Genomic DNA, 12,518 nt, shown 5'->3' with positions numbered 1-12,518 from the left:
GCCACAACCCTTGACCTAATGGAGTTTTCATTCAACAAACAAAATCAGGAGAGGATCTGCACAGCCATGAGTTGAAGCCTAGATTAAAACAATCTGTATGCTACAGGGCAAGGTCAGATGTGATAGGCAAAGCCTACAATGACAGAACAGCTGTAGGAAAATAGCCATGTGGTTAAAAAAAAAAAAAAACAGCAGCAACAAATGAACATAATCTTCATTTTAAAAATATGAAAACAGAGATGTTTCCTAATATCACCACCACCACTACCATGTCATTCTGAGAAAGCCATTTATATTTTTTGGTCTTCGATTCTTCCTTCTATAAAATGGAATCACTTACCCATTTGAAAAAAAAAAAGAAGAGAAACTGGACTAGGTAAGTAAATCCTAAATCACACTAGCAAAATGGATAAGAGCCACAGGCTTTAGAGTTGAACAGATGGGGGCTTGAATCTCGGCTCTTGTCACCTTGTAGCTATATGCCCCGGCAAGATTTAACCTGAATGAGCCTCATATTTCTTTCTCTGTAAAAAGAGGATAGATACTAATCATGCCTATATCAGGCTGTCATGGGGACAACATCTGAGAAAACATGGAAAATGCTTACTGCAATAAATTGCCATGCTCTGTTAAGAAACAGGAAGAATGAGCTATGCCTTGCACAACCTTGATTATTTTTATTTGGATGCATAACTCTTTAGTGTCTTAAGAGTATTTAGCAGGTACTTGATAAAGAAGTGCTGACTGGTTTATTGGACTTCACCATAGGGCAGTAAGAAGATTCACAGGGCAATAGCAAGGACCAAAGCCTGGAAAAGGTGAGAGAACACGGCAAGAGATCAGCGATTTTCCTTATCCTCACTCTTAGTCCAGCTTAAGCCGCATCCATTCATTCCCTGTGACCATAACAAATAAACATCTTTCTGGGACCACAGGCCCCATTGGAATGATACATAAAGTCTCAGGAAGACATTTCAAGTTCAACCTGAAGAATGAGAGTTAAGGTCTCCTGAATTCTCTGCTCTGAATGAGCACTGAAACCTTCTCCACCTTTCTTTTACAACTCTCCCTCTTTTTCTCTCTCTTTCCATTCTCTGGCCAATCTCTGAGGAGGCTACCAGCAGAGTTACAATCTAATACTTGAAAGATGCTTTGAAAAGAATAAATGTTATTAACTATTAGTTGCACTGTATGAACAAATTCATAAATACTTCCCTTACTGTTGCAGAAACAGTACACACGGCTGCTGTGACTAGACCTCTTTCTAGCTTAACTTTGATATTCCAGATCATAAGGGAAGTTATGTTGGCATTATTTCAGTATTTGGTGTGTAAGTGCAAGTGCGGAGCCATTCACTCACTCCAGGGAGAAGCAAAGAAAGGAATGACTTTAAGGGTCTCAAAACTGAAAATAAATAACCAAGAAGGTTATACATATCTTTCTGTAGGCTGTGAACTGGGTAATAGTGTTTCTCACTCAAGGAAGACTTTGCATTGCCCCTGCTGAAGGACAAAGGGATAAACAGACTAGGCCCAGATCACCTAAAGCAGTGGTTCTCAGGGCTGATTTCCCTCCCCACCACCCCTCCACCCACCTGTCTGCCCACCAGGAGCATTTGACAATGTCTGGAAAGGCTTTTGGTTGTCACAATTGAGGGGAGGTACCATTATCAATTAGTGGGTAGAGGCTGGGGAAATACAAAACACCCTACAGTACACAGAATAGTCTCCAAGAATGAAGAATTATACAGCCCCCAAAGCCAATAGTGTTCAAGTTAAGAAAATCTGACCTGGAGAATCTTTCCATCCTAACAACCAGCAAATATTTCTGAAGGTCTTTCTTGTGGCCACTGTGATTTACTATATAAGCCATAGTCTCTGCCCTAAGGAAACTTAGAGTCTAACAGGGAGATCAGCCAAGCACACTGAAGCAATCAGGAAATAATGAAGTATATCAATTAGTTTTTTTTTTTTTTCTACAGAGTATGGTCTAGCCTCTGGGTTGTATAGGAGCATTTTTAAATTTTATTTTATTTTTAAATGACATAATAATTGTATTTATTTATGGGATAGAATGTGATATTTTGATATATGTTTACATTATAGAAGGGGGAGAACAGCAGGCATATGAAGTTCAGGAAAACTTCCAAGAAGAGTTGGATCTTGAGCTGATGTTTGAAGGAGGCTGTTACTCTTTCCCTTCTCCTCACTGCTGGCAGAAACGTGAATCTAAGATTGCTGCCCATACTTCTTTACTTCCCACTCTCTGTCAGTATCTTGTAATCTGATTTCAGGACTCCATAGAAAATTTATTTTTCTTAATCACCAGAACCTATCACCTATCCTCAATATTAATCTACATCAACCCTCATCTTTTAAAATTTTCCTTCTTTATTGACTTCTGTGACATCATCATTGTGTTCTGGTCCACTTTTGACTTCTCATGGCTCAGCCTCAGGTTTCTTTTTACAGCTAACCTACATAGGTAGGTGTGCAGCCACCTCCAGCCTGCTGCCTTTTTCTTTCTCACAATTTCCTCTTAATTATTTTATTCATTCATTTCTGTCCCTTCTCATTCCACAAAGGATTTGCGGTAGTTACAATCTCATACTATGCATTTTTCCTTAATTATTATACCAACTCCTGTGGTTTCACCCATTATCTCTACATAGGCAACTCCCCAAGCTGTGCCTCTGACTCTGACTCTGATGTCCTTCCTACACACCACACTACCTGCCTGATCACCTACTGAACACCATCCATATATGCCTCAAATCCAGCATATCCTAAACTTGAGGTTTACCCAGGACTTAGTTTTAGCACTGAAAGTTCCATGTCCTCAGAATTCCCTCAACCCCGAGCAAACCAGGACAGTAAGTCACCACAACAAAAATGAACTCAACAGTGTCTGTTCCAAACCCAGTCTTCCTCATGAACTCCTAATTCCTCTCCATCATTTAGTAGCAGAGATATCCTCCTTCTGCATAAACCTCAACTCTTCTTTGCCTTCCATCTACTCATGCAACTGATTGCCAGATATTGTCAATTTTATCTCCAAAATATCTGCTTTACCATCACTTCCTTTCAACTTCCACTGCTCTAATTCAGGTCTTTATTACCTCTAACCTATACAATTACAGGAGACTCCTAATCAGTCCCCCTGCCTCCAGGCACTCTATCACCCTACTCCCATCCCTTTTGCCAATTCACCTTCCAAACTGCAAAGACTGATCATTCTGAAACACAAATGTGATCATCTATAGATAATACTCTTCAAATCAATATTGAAGTTTTATAGAATGAACTCTGAGAACAGCATTAAACTCAGGCTCCCAGGCATTTGAGCATGATGACTACACAATATGACACTTAAGAAATGTTGTTATGAATGACTAAAATACACGGAGTATTAATATGAGCTCTAAGTGAAAGGGAAAATCAAAAGAAAACAAAAACCACCACCATACCCTTGAGAAGCCAGGAACTGAGTTTGTCGGTTCCAGTTTTGCATCTTTTCATTTCTTTGGAGAAGTATATGATAACCACAGTTAAGGAAAGTAAATACTGCCAGGGAATTCTGGGTGGTAGAGACTCATTAAAGCCTTGATATTCATGTGAAACAGAATCATCTGGAAGTCATATTATGCGGAAACTAAACTTGAGAGAGAATTCACTTGTTCCCTCAGGGCGTTAGGTATTAATTCATCTGTGGTCCTACTCCCTAGTTACCTCTGCTGCAAGAGCCATAGGCCTTCCATCTCAGACTGGCACGGAAAAAGAGAATTTACATGAATGATGTCTATATCAGTGACAGGAAATATGTATCCCACTTGAATAAGGGGTATGGTGCTCCCAATATAGATTATGAAAAATGAAAAACTGCCAGGTGAAGAAGGCAAGCGCTTTCCCTAGAGGAGAGAGAGCTCATCCTTTCCTCTCTGAGGAAAACTTACCTATCCTCTGTCTTCTCTCATAGACTTGCAAGTGGCAAATTGTTTATGAAGCAACTCACCTTAGGAGTGAGGGGTTGACCTTCACAGAGATGTTAGAAAAAGATGGCTACCACAAACATCAGAGACGTAATCCAAAGGCTTACCTCTCTAATGGTAGGGATTTTCATCACATGGTAGGTAACCTCCTCTTCCGTCTACATAAATAAGAGATATAGCTCCCACCTCTTCAGAAACCTCTTCCAACTGTGGTCCTGCGTTTTCTGCTTGCCACATTTGTTTTTTCTAATTTTTTTTTTCTCCCTAGCTTAATAGGACATTGAAACATTGTTGTGTTTCATTTATCTCCCAAAGACCTTGCCTGTGAAATTTATTATCCTTTCATTTTAGGTACTTCCCAGTCAGAAACCCACATGCACACACACAGACACACACACCACGAACAAAAACACATCCCTTCTTTGTTTAATAGCATCAACACCCTCCCGCTCCCTCAACCTGGGAGATGTGAACAGCCATGGTTGCTACCCTAAAGGAGTTTAGGATCTAATCAGAGGCTTCAACCAAGCACAACTAAGAACAAAGAAGTATATCTGACAGTCATATTTTTTCTACAGTTGCTGCAGGAACTAGGAGAATGGGGAGGTCAGCATAAACTGCAATATTTAAGAAAACATCACATTAATCAAAGAATGGAATCAGAGTCCATTGAAGTACAACACAAGGGAAGGATTTTGAAGACACCAAAAAAAAAAGAAAGAAAGAAAAAAGACAAACATCACAGAACGGGGGACTTTCTTCCTGGGCCCCACACATACACACTTCATTGTGGTCATATATGGTTCTGGCTTAAAGCTTTTAATGGCTTATACTAGAGTGAATCCTCTGCTGTCAGTCCCCCTCCAGGCCAAAACCACCCTGTTCACTGCCCTGTCCTACTAATCCTCATACTTCTACCTCCAGCCCTAAACTTCAGTCTTTTCTTCAACAACTCAGGGCACTAGAAATGTCAGCAAGAATAAGAAAAAGACAAATACAGGTATTTGGTATTTAAGTGAACATTCACTATGTGCCAGGCACACAGCCACATTCTATCTGTTCTTATTGCTACTCCAAGTAATTTAACTACCATTTTTAAGAGTTTACTATGTGCCAGGCAACCAAAACTGCTAAGAACTTTTCATGCATAGTAGCTCATTTAATCCTCATAGCTACCCTATAAGCAGTATTATTATTCTCATTTTACAGAGGAGGATACGGAGGCAGAGAGAAGTAGAAGAACTTGTCCAAAGGAATACTATTAATTAATAAATGGCAAAGCCAGAGTCGGACCTCAGGTCTGTCTTACTCCAATGCCTACATACCAGAGACTGTATAGTGTTATGGTTATAACAGGACCCAGAACTCTTTGTATACAGGGCCCATAGCAAATATTTTAGACACTGTTGACCATATGGTCTCTGTTGTAATTACTCAACTCTGCACAAAAGCAACCACAGGTAATACATAAACAAATGAATGTGGCTGTATTCCCATAAAACTTCATTTACAAAAGCAGGCAATGGGCTAGATTTAGCCGAGAGGTTATAGTTTGATGACCCCAAGTTAGAGCACTAGTGGTATACTCAGATAGACCTGGGTTCAAAACCTGGCTCTCACCACTTAACTAGACAAAACATTTAGTCTTGCTGTGTCTCAGTTTCTTCATCGGTAGAACAGCAACAATACCACCCTCACAGAGCCATCATGAGGATTAAGGATTAAAGGCATGCTTGGCACATAGTCAACTTCTCAGAAAGTCATTATTATTAAAAGCCCACCACATGCTGGCCCCTAGAAGGAAGGAGAAAGGACGAGGATTAGAATAATTACAACTCTCTTTAAAATCAAGCTACCTGGGCCCCTACGGTCTTGATACTCCACAGAAATAATTACTCTCTCAGGATTCCAGCTAATTTGATTCTCCCTTCAGCTACATGAACCATGTTCTCTTGTGAGTTTAGTTTCCTGTTTCAGTCATTAGCAAGAAAGTCTCTTGACTTCATTATAGCTTTTGTCAGGCACTGGGAACCCTATCATGGTAGAACAGGAATCTGATTTTGTTATTATCTGTTAGGTGATCCCTTCAGGAATGAGATTCTGACCACTGAAGTCATGCCTGTGTCCCAAGTACTTGGCGTGGGGCCTGGCACAGAGTGGGTGCTCAGTGAATGTTGCTGGCTTAATTGAACTGGCTACATTTGGGGTGGTCTTACCTGGAAACAGATGGAAAATGACTTCTTAAAAGCCCTCCAAGCATTGAGGATCCTTCCTTTCTCTATCAGAGAAAGATAGAATGTGTGGCGAGGGCAAGAAAGGTGTAGGAGTGTGGTGGATGGTTGGAGGGGCAGGGAAGAACAGCACATACTGTTCCTGGTTACATTAAGCACACAGTAGCCAAGATGCATTCGTGTCTTTAGGCCATGTTCCTGAATAATAACCTGGTAAAAGCCATTTTGAGCAAGTTTTATTTTTTTGCTTTTTTATTTCACATTTTATTTATTTATTTATTTAGAGACGAAATTTTGCTCTTGTCGCCCAGGCTGGAGCACAATGGCGCGATCTCAGCTCACTGCAACCTCCGCCTCCCGGGTTCAAGCGATTCTCCTGTCTCATCCTCCCTAGTAGCTGAGATTACAGGTGCTCACCACCACGCCCAGCTAATGTTTTGTATTTTTAGTAGAGACGGGGTTTCACTATGTTGGCCAGGCTGCTCTCAAACTTCTGACCTCAGGCAATCCACCCGCCTTAGCCTCCCAAAGTGCTGGGATTATAGGCATGAGCCACCATGCCCAGCTTCAAATTTTATTAAAGGGCACACGTGTAGGTTTGTTACATGGGTAAATTGCTCAGTACTGAGGCTAGGGGTCTCAAAGATCCCATCACCCAGGCAGTAAACATAATACCCAACAGGTGGTCCTTCAGCCTAAGCCCCCATTTCTCCCCTATCTAGTGATTCCCAGTGTCTGTTGTTCCCATCTTTACATTAATGTGTATTCAATGTTTAGCTCCCACTCATAAGTGAGAACATGTGGTATTTGGTTGTCTGTTCCTGCATTAGTTTGCTTAGGAATCACCTCCAGCTCCATCCATGTTGCTGCAAAGGACATTTCATTCATCTTTATGGCTGCAAAGTATTTTGTAGTGTCTATGTATCACATTTTCTTTATCCAGTCCACTGCTGATGGGCACTTGGGTTGATTCCATGTCTTTGCTATTGTGAACAGCACTGCAATGAGTATGCAGGTATAGGTATCTTTTTGATAGAATGAATTATTTTCCTTTGCATATACACCCAGTAGTGGGATTGCTTCATCAAATGGTAGCTCTATTTTATGTTCTTTAAGAAATCTCCAAACTGCCTTCCACAGTGGCTGAACTAGTTTGCATTCCCAGCAACAGTGTATGTGTTCCCTTCTCTCCACAGCCTCACCAACATCTGTTGCTTTTTGACTTTTTAATAATCGCCATTCTGACTGGTATGAGATGGTATTTCATTGTGGCTTTGATTTTCATTTCTCTGATGATTAGTGAGGTTGAGCATTTTCTTATATGTTTATTGGCCATTTGTAGGTCTTCTTTTGAGAAGTGTCTGTTCATGTCCTCTGAACGAAAGTTTTTTGCTTTGAATCAAAAGCATGCTTAGGCAATCTTCCATCTCAGCTTTCAAAAATACCCTGAGATACCTCAACTTGTCAGTCAGCCCTGAAAAAGCCATACTTCCTGCAATCCTGACTTGCCAATCTTTCTCAATGAAAAATTCTCTCTTTTATCTACCAAGTTGTCTCCAATCCTCTAAAATGTGTCTTGTATAAATTCAGTTTGTTCACTCTGGAATTTGTTAGACTTATTTATAGGATCTGACTATACAATGAGGACTGTACTGACTGCAATTGGATGTACTTCTCCAACACGCTATTCCTCCCCTACCTCACCATCCCTACCACCTACTACCACCACTATCAGTCTCCTTTCCAGAATTCTAAGCCAGTAATTGGCATGACAGAACATACCCTCAAAACATCCACAGGAACAAATAATGGAAACAGTGCTGATGCATGCAAACTCTGTCTAGGCATCAACTAGGTATTCTAGTTCATTCTGTGTTGCTAAAAAAGAATACCTGAGGCTGGGTAATTTATAAAGAATAGCAGTTTATTTAGCTCACAGTTCTACAGGCTGAGAAGTTCAAGGGCATGGTCCTGATTTCTGGAGAGGGCATTTGTTCTGTGTCACAACATGGCAGAAAAGGTCAAAGTGAAAGCAGACAGGTGTGAAGAAAGGAAAACCTGAGGGGCATCCTGGCCTTATTACAACTCACTCTCAAGGAAACAAATCCATCCCTGCAAGAACTAATACAGATTTACAGGAGTGAGAACTCACTCCTGCAACAACAGCCATTCATGAGGGATACACCCTCATGACCCAAACACCTTTCACTAGGCCCCACCTCCCAACACCACCACACTGGGGACCAAATTCAAAATTAGTTTTGGTGGGGACAAACAAACCATGTCCAAACCATAGCACATGGAGTGTGTCAAATCACATATACAGCCACTTAAAGACTACATATCCAGAAGTGACAATTCTACATCTCATAAGTCATAATGATGAAAAGAGCTAACATTTATTGAGTGCTTTCTTGTTTAATTCTCACAGTAATCCATGATGAAAAATAATAACACTGGCTTCCTAGTTGTCGGGCATTTAATTAACTCTCTTAATCCTCATAATGACCTCATGATGTGAGTTACCATTCTAATCCTCATTTTGCCGATAAGGAAACTGAGGGCTGGAGAGGTTAAGTAACTTGCCCAAGGTAATCCAGTCAGGAACTGGTGGGACTGGAATGTGAACCCCAGGTCAGTCTGTCTGACTGCAGAGGCCAAGCTCCTAACCCTACCACACTACTTTATTAGAAACATCTTTGGGCATGCAGCCCACATTATCCTGTTATGATTTTTTAAAACTGCATGAAAATGCCTGCTTCCATCTATTTGGTATTAAGAATGTTTCAAAGCACTTTCCCATCCCTAATGCATTTGATCTTCACAGCAGTCCTGTGAGGAAGACAGGCATAGGCAACACCACCATTACACAGATAAAGACCAAACACAAAAGCTTGCCCCAAGTCCCTCTCCACAAATGAGAGACCAAGCCAGAGTCACAGTTCAAAACACAGTATACATTTTCAAAATATGTGATTTGGTATAGCTAGGGGTTAAGTCTCCTCCACCTCCTTCATTCTGATTTCATCCTGAAGATTTGAAAGGAAGTGGGCAGCCGACAGCAGGTCATTAAACACTCCAGCCAAGCTTTCCTATAAATATAAAAACTACTTGGGTATACCTCACTTTGTCTTCCACATACCCCTCCCCTTCACTATCTGCAGTACCTGACCACATCCTGTGTCTTGAAAGAAAAAAAAGGAGGGACCTTGACCCTTAAAAACTGGAGACATTGAAGGTATGAACACATCTCATTGTGGATCTCACAGTTTAAAAAACATTTATTGGACAATTACAGGTCCAAAATTCCAAAAGCCACCTGGCAGGTGAGCAATACTCACCTGGCAGGGGAGATATCATGATCACAAAGCCCACCAAGTTCTGAAAACTGAAAGTTTTTTAAATAAATTCCCTATCAAACCTCTCATATGGCAGCAAAACCTGATCTGCACCGATGGGAGGCAATTTATGGTGTTTACTTATCCCATTGAGTCTAAGCATTCCCAGGTTTCACTGTTGAAAATTTAGTGTGTTTGATTATAGTAGGGTTGCCAGATAAAACATAGCACACAGTTAAATTTAAATTTTAGATAAATAATGAATAATGTCTTTGTATGAGCATGTCCCAAAATTATAAGGGGCGTTTAGTTATACTAAAACATTTTTGCTGTTTCGCTGAAATTCAAATTTAATTGAGCATCCTGTATTTTTATTTGCTAAATTTTGGAACTCTAATTACGGATGCTGCCTCAAACCTCATTGGGAGTGTTATCTAATATATGGCATAGAGAGCATATTAACTGTTTTAAAATCTGACAAATTTAGAATTCCAAAACAAATCTGGCCCCAAGAGTTTTGAAAAAGAGATTGTGGACCACTGGACCTATAGCATCCTCCCAGCACTGGGCTTGGTACTTCATGGAGACTCAGCTCCCAAAGAGCAACAACCTCTCAAAGAATTATGCCATCACAATGCCTTGCCTCTTGAGCTTTCATTAGATTTCCTCTCTGCTCTCTTTCATAGGTCATTAGCTTTGATATATTTATTCTTCAAGGTATTTCCCCTCTAGTGTCCTGATTTAAAATAGTAGGACTGCAACTCACAGCTGACCTAACCACACTTTCTGTGATTTCTTACTTGGCTTTAGTGAGTTTCCAGCCTCTCCTGTTCAATTTCTCTGACATGCTATGTCACTTTCTTCCTTCCTGGTAAGAAGCTTTCCAACACAGACTCCCCTTTACTTCCAGAACTCTCCTCTGTAGTAGGCAGTGAGCTCCTACCACCCTCTGCTGCCATCTCATGGCTGGAATAAGCCATTGCATTAGTCTTAATTCTGTTGCACGAGTTCTTTTTAGAGTCCATCACCGCCAACACAAAATTATAACATCTGCCAGGAAACTCGATTGGGCTAATTCTGACAGCTGTATGCACTTGCAAATGGAAAATTATACTTTAAAAAATTTTCAACCTCCTCCTTCAACCTAGCCTCACCTTCCTCTATTTAGTTCTAAGTAGTGAGGCTTAGCCCTAGTTTGAAATAAAGATAGGGCTTCCAGTTGACTGATTTTCTGAGTCTGCACCTGTGTTGCCATTGATATTGGCAGCCCAGCTTGGGAACTAAGTCTGCTAGCTAATTGCAGCAACAGAGCCAGCTTAGAACAAAATGTCTCAGTAACCCTTGGGTAAGAACACATCTCCTTTTTTAAAAATAAAACTCACCATGGATTAGTGATCTCAGTGGTTAAATATTAAACTATGCTAGACAGAGAGTACATGTAAAAGGTAGGGGCTATTTCCAATCATTATCTGGACCTAAACTTTTGTCAAAACCTATTTCTTGATCTCAAATGTCTGCTGCAGTGGTTTACCAAAAAAAAAAAAAAAAAAAAAAAAAAAAAAAAAATGCTGCACTGCTTAATGAAAGTATGACTCAGCAAGCTCACTACAATGGTGAGGGAAGAAAGGTGCTTGAACATTTCTTCCTCTTCGAGAACTTTTACATTGCCACTGATTTCCTTTTTAGGTGTTTTTCTCCTTTTCAGAGCCCAGCTTGATAGGCAACTACAAAACAAACAAAACTTATTCTATCGAGGGTCATTTCTGTAGAGGTGGCTTTTTAAACACATCTTTACACACAGACTATCTCCTGAAGAACTGACATCTAACACAGTACACATTGTGCCCATTTCTATGTGCAGCCATTCACTGAAGGGAGTAGGATGCAGTTCTTAAAAGATCAGTAGACTTTTTCAAACCACCCAGGAAGGCCCTTACCTCAGTTCTTACTATAGCCAGTAACCGCTGTTTCTTCCTGATCCTCACCTTCTTCTCTGGGAGAGGGGATGACTCCTTCTCACCCTTCAAATTTTCTTTTCCTCTAAATGGACTAAAGGAAGAAGGTTCACAGCTGTAAGTCTCCCAGCTCAAAGTCAGCTGATTTCTTTTAGAAAATATAGGAACATAACTCATTGCCAATTACTTTAGAGAACCACAGACCTTACTGCTTTATAAACCTCTGAATATTAAACATGTGTCAAGGTGACCTTTCTTTCAGTCTCACCTATTGCACTTTTTTGTACACACCTAAAAATTTAAAATAATCTGAAAATAACCAGTTAGGTGACTTAACTGTGAAACTGACTTGTTTTTATCCTAATGTTTTTCTTGCTGATAGCCTTCCCAGCAGGGAACAGGGTGGGCTGAGCAGGGTAACAAAGATATTTCTCCTCTGACCATCGTCCATTCCTAATGGAGCCACCGGAAGCTTACTGCTGTGGCTTTTCTCTACCTCACAGCCCGGCTTACTTCTCAAGAGCCCATCCCCACGACCAGATGCTCTGCTTCTATGAGGGGACTTTCCCTTTTTTTCCATTGCCTCCTCAAGGAGTGGTGACTCAATTTATTGTCAGGGAGGTCTATCTGTAGCTCACTATTCTTAAATGAGCACTTAAATACAATATTTGACATCCAGTAGTCACTCAAATGTTAGATGTTGTTATTGTTACTATTTAACCTCTCTGAGCCTCAGTTTTCTCATCTATAAAATGAGTATAATAATAGTACCAACCTCCTAGGTTTGTTAATACATATAAACTGCTTTTAAAAGTATCCCAAACTTAGAAAGTTCTGTGTACATTTTATCTGTGACTATTAAGACTTCTACTAGAGAAATGATTTAAGGGTAGACTACAAGGTGAAAAGAGAAACGTGTGTGTGTGTGTGTGTGTGTGTGTGTGTGTGTGTGTGCGCGCGCGCGCGCTTGGGGAGGCTAGTGGGGGGAAGAGTTCTGGGTGGATTA

General features: G+C 40.5%; 2 protein-coding genes across 3 annotated transcripts in view; one reads left to right on the top strand and one right to left on the bottom strand.

Annotated features, from left to right (window-relative positions):
- TRPC5OS (TRPC5 opposite strand) overlaps positions 1 to 4,236 on the bottom strand; it is a 28,443-nt gene extending 24,207 nt beyond the window's left edge. The window contains exon 1 of one of the 2 annotated variants that reach the window (XM_010371349.1): positions 4,096 to 4,236. The gene's annotated coding sequence lies outside the window, so the exon portion shown is untranslated. Of the gene's footprint in view, positions 1 to 4,011 lie in introns of both variants that reach the window. The other variant, XM_010371348.2, reaches the window with a different exon arrangement.
- The window catches only part of TRPC5 (transient receptor potential cation channel subfamily C member 5), a 345,492-nt gene that overhangs the window by 228,110 nt on the left and 104,864 nt on the right, over positions 1 to 12,518 (top strand). The window lies entirely within an intron of this gene.

This window comes from Rhinopithecus roxellana, chromosome 7 (genome assembly GCF_007565055.1).
Source record: "Rhinopithecus roxellana isolate Shanxi Qingling chromosome 7, ASM756505v1, whole genome shotgun sequence".
NCBI classification, from domain to species: Eukaryota; Metazoa; Chordata; class Mammalia; order Primates; family Cercopithecidae; genus Rhinopithecus; species Rhinopithecus roxellana.
The sequence above is the reverse complement of the archived record's forward strand: the minus strand, read 5'-3'. Positions and strand labels throughout refer to the sequence as shown.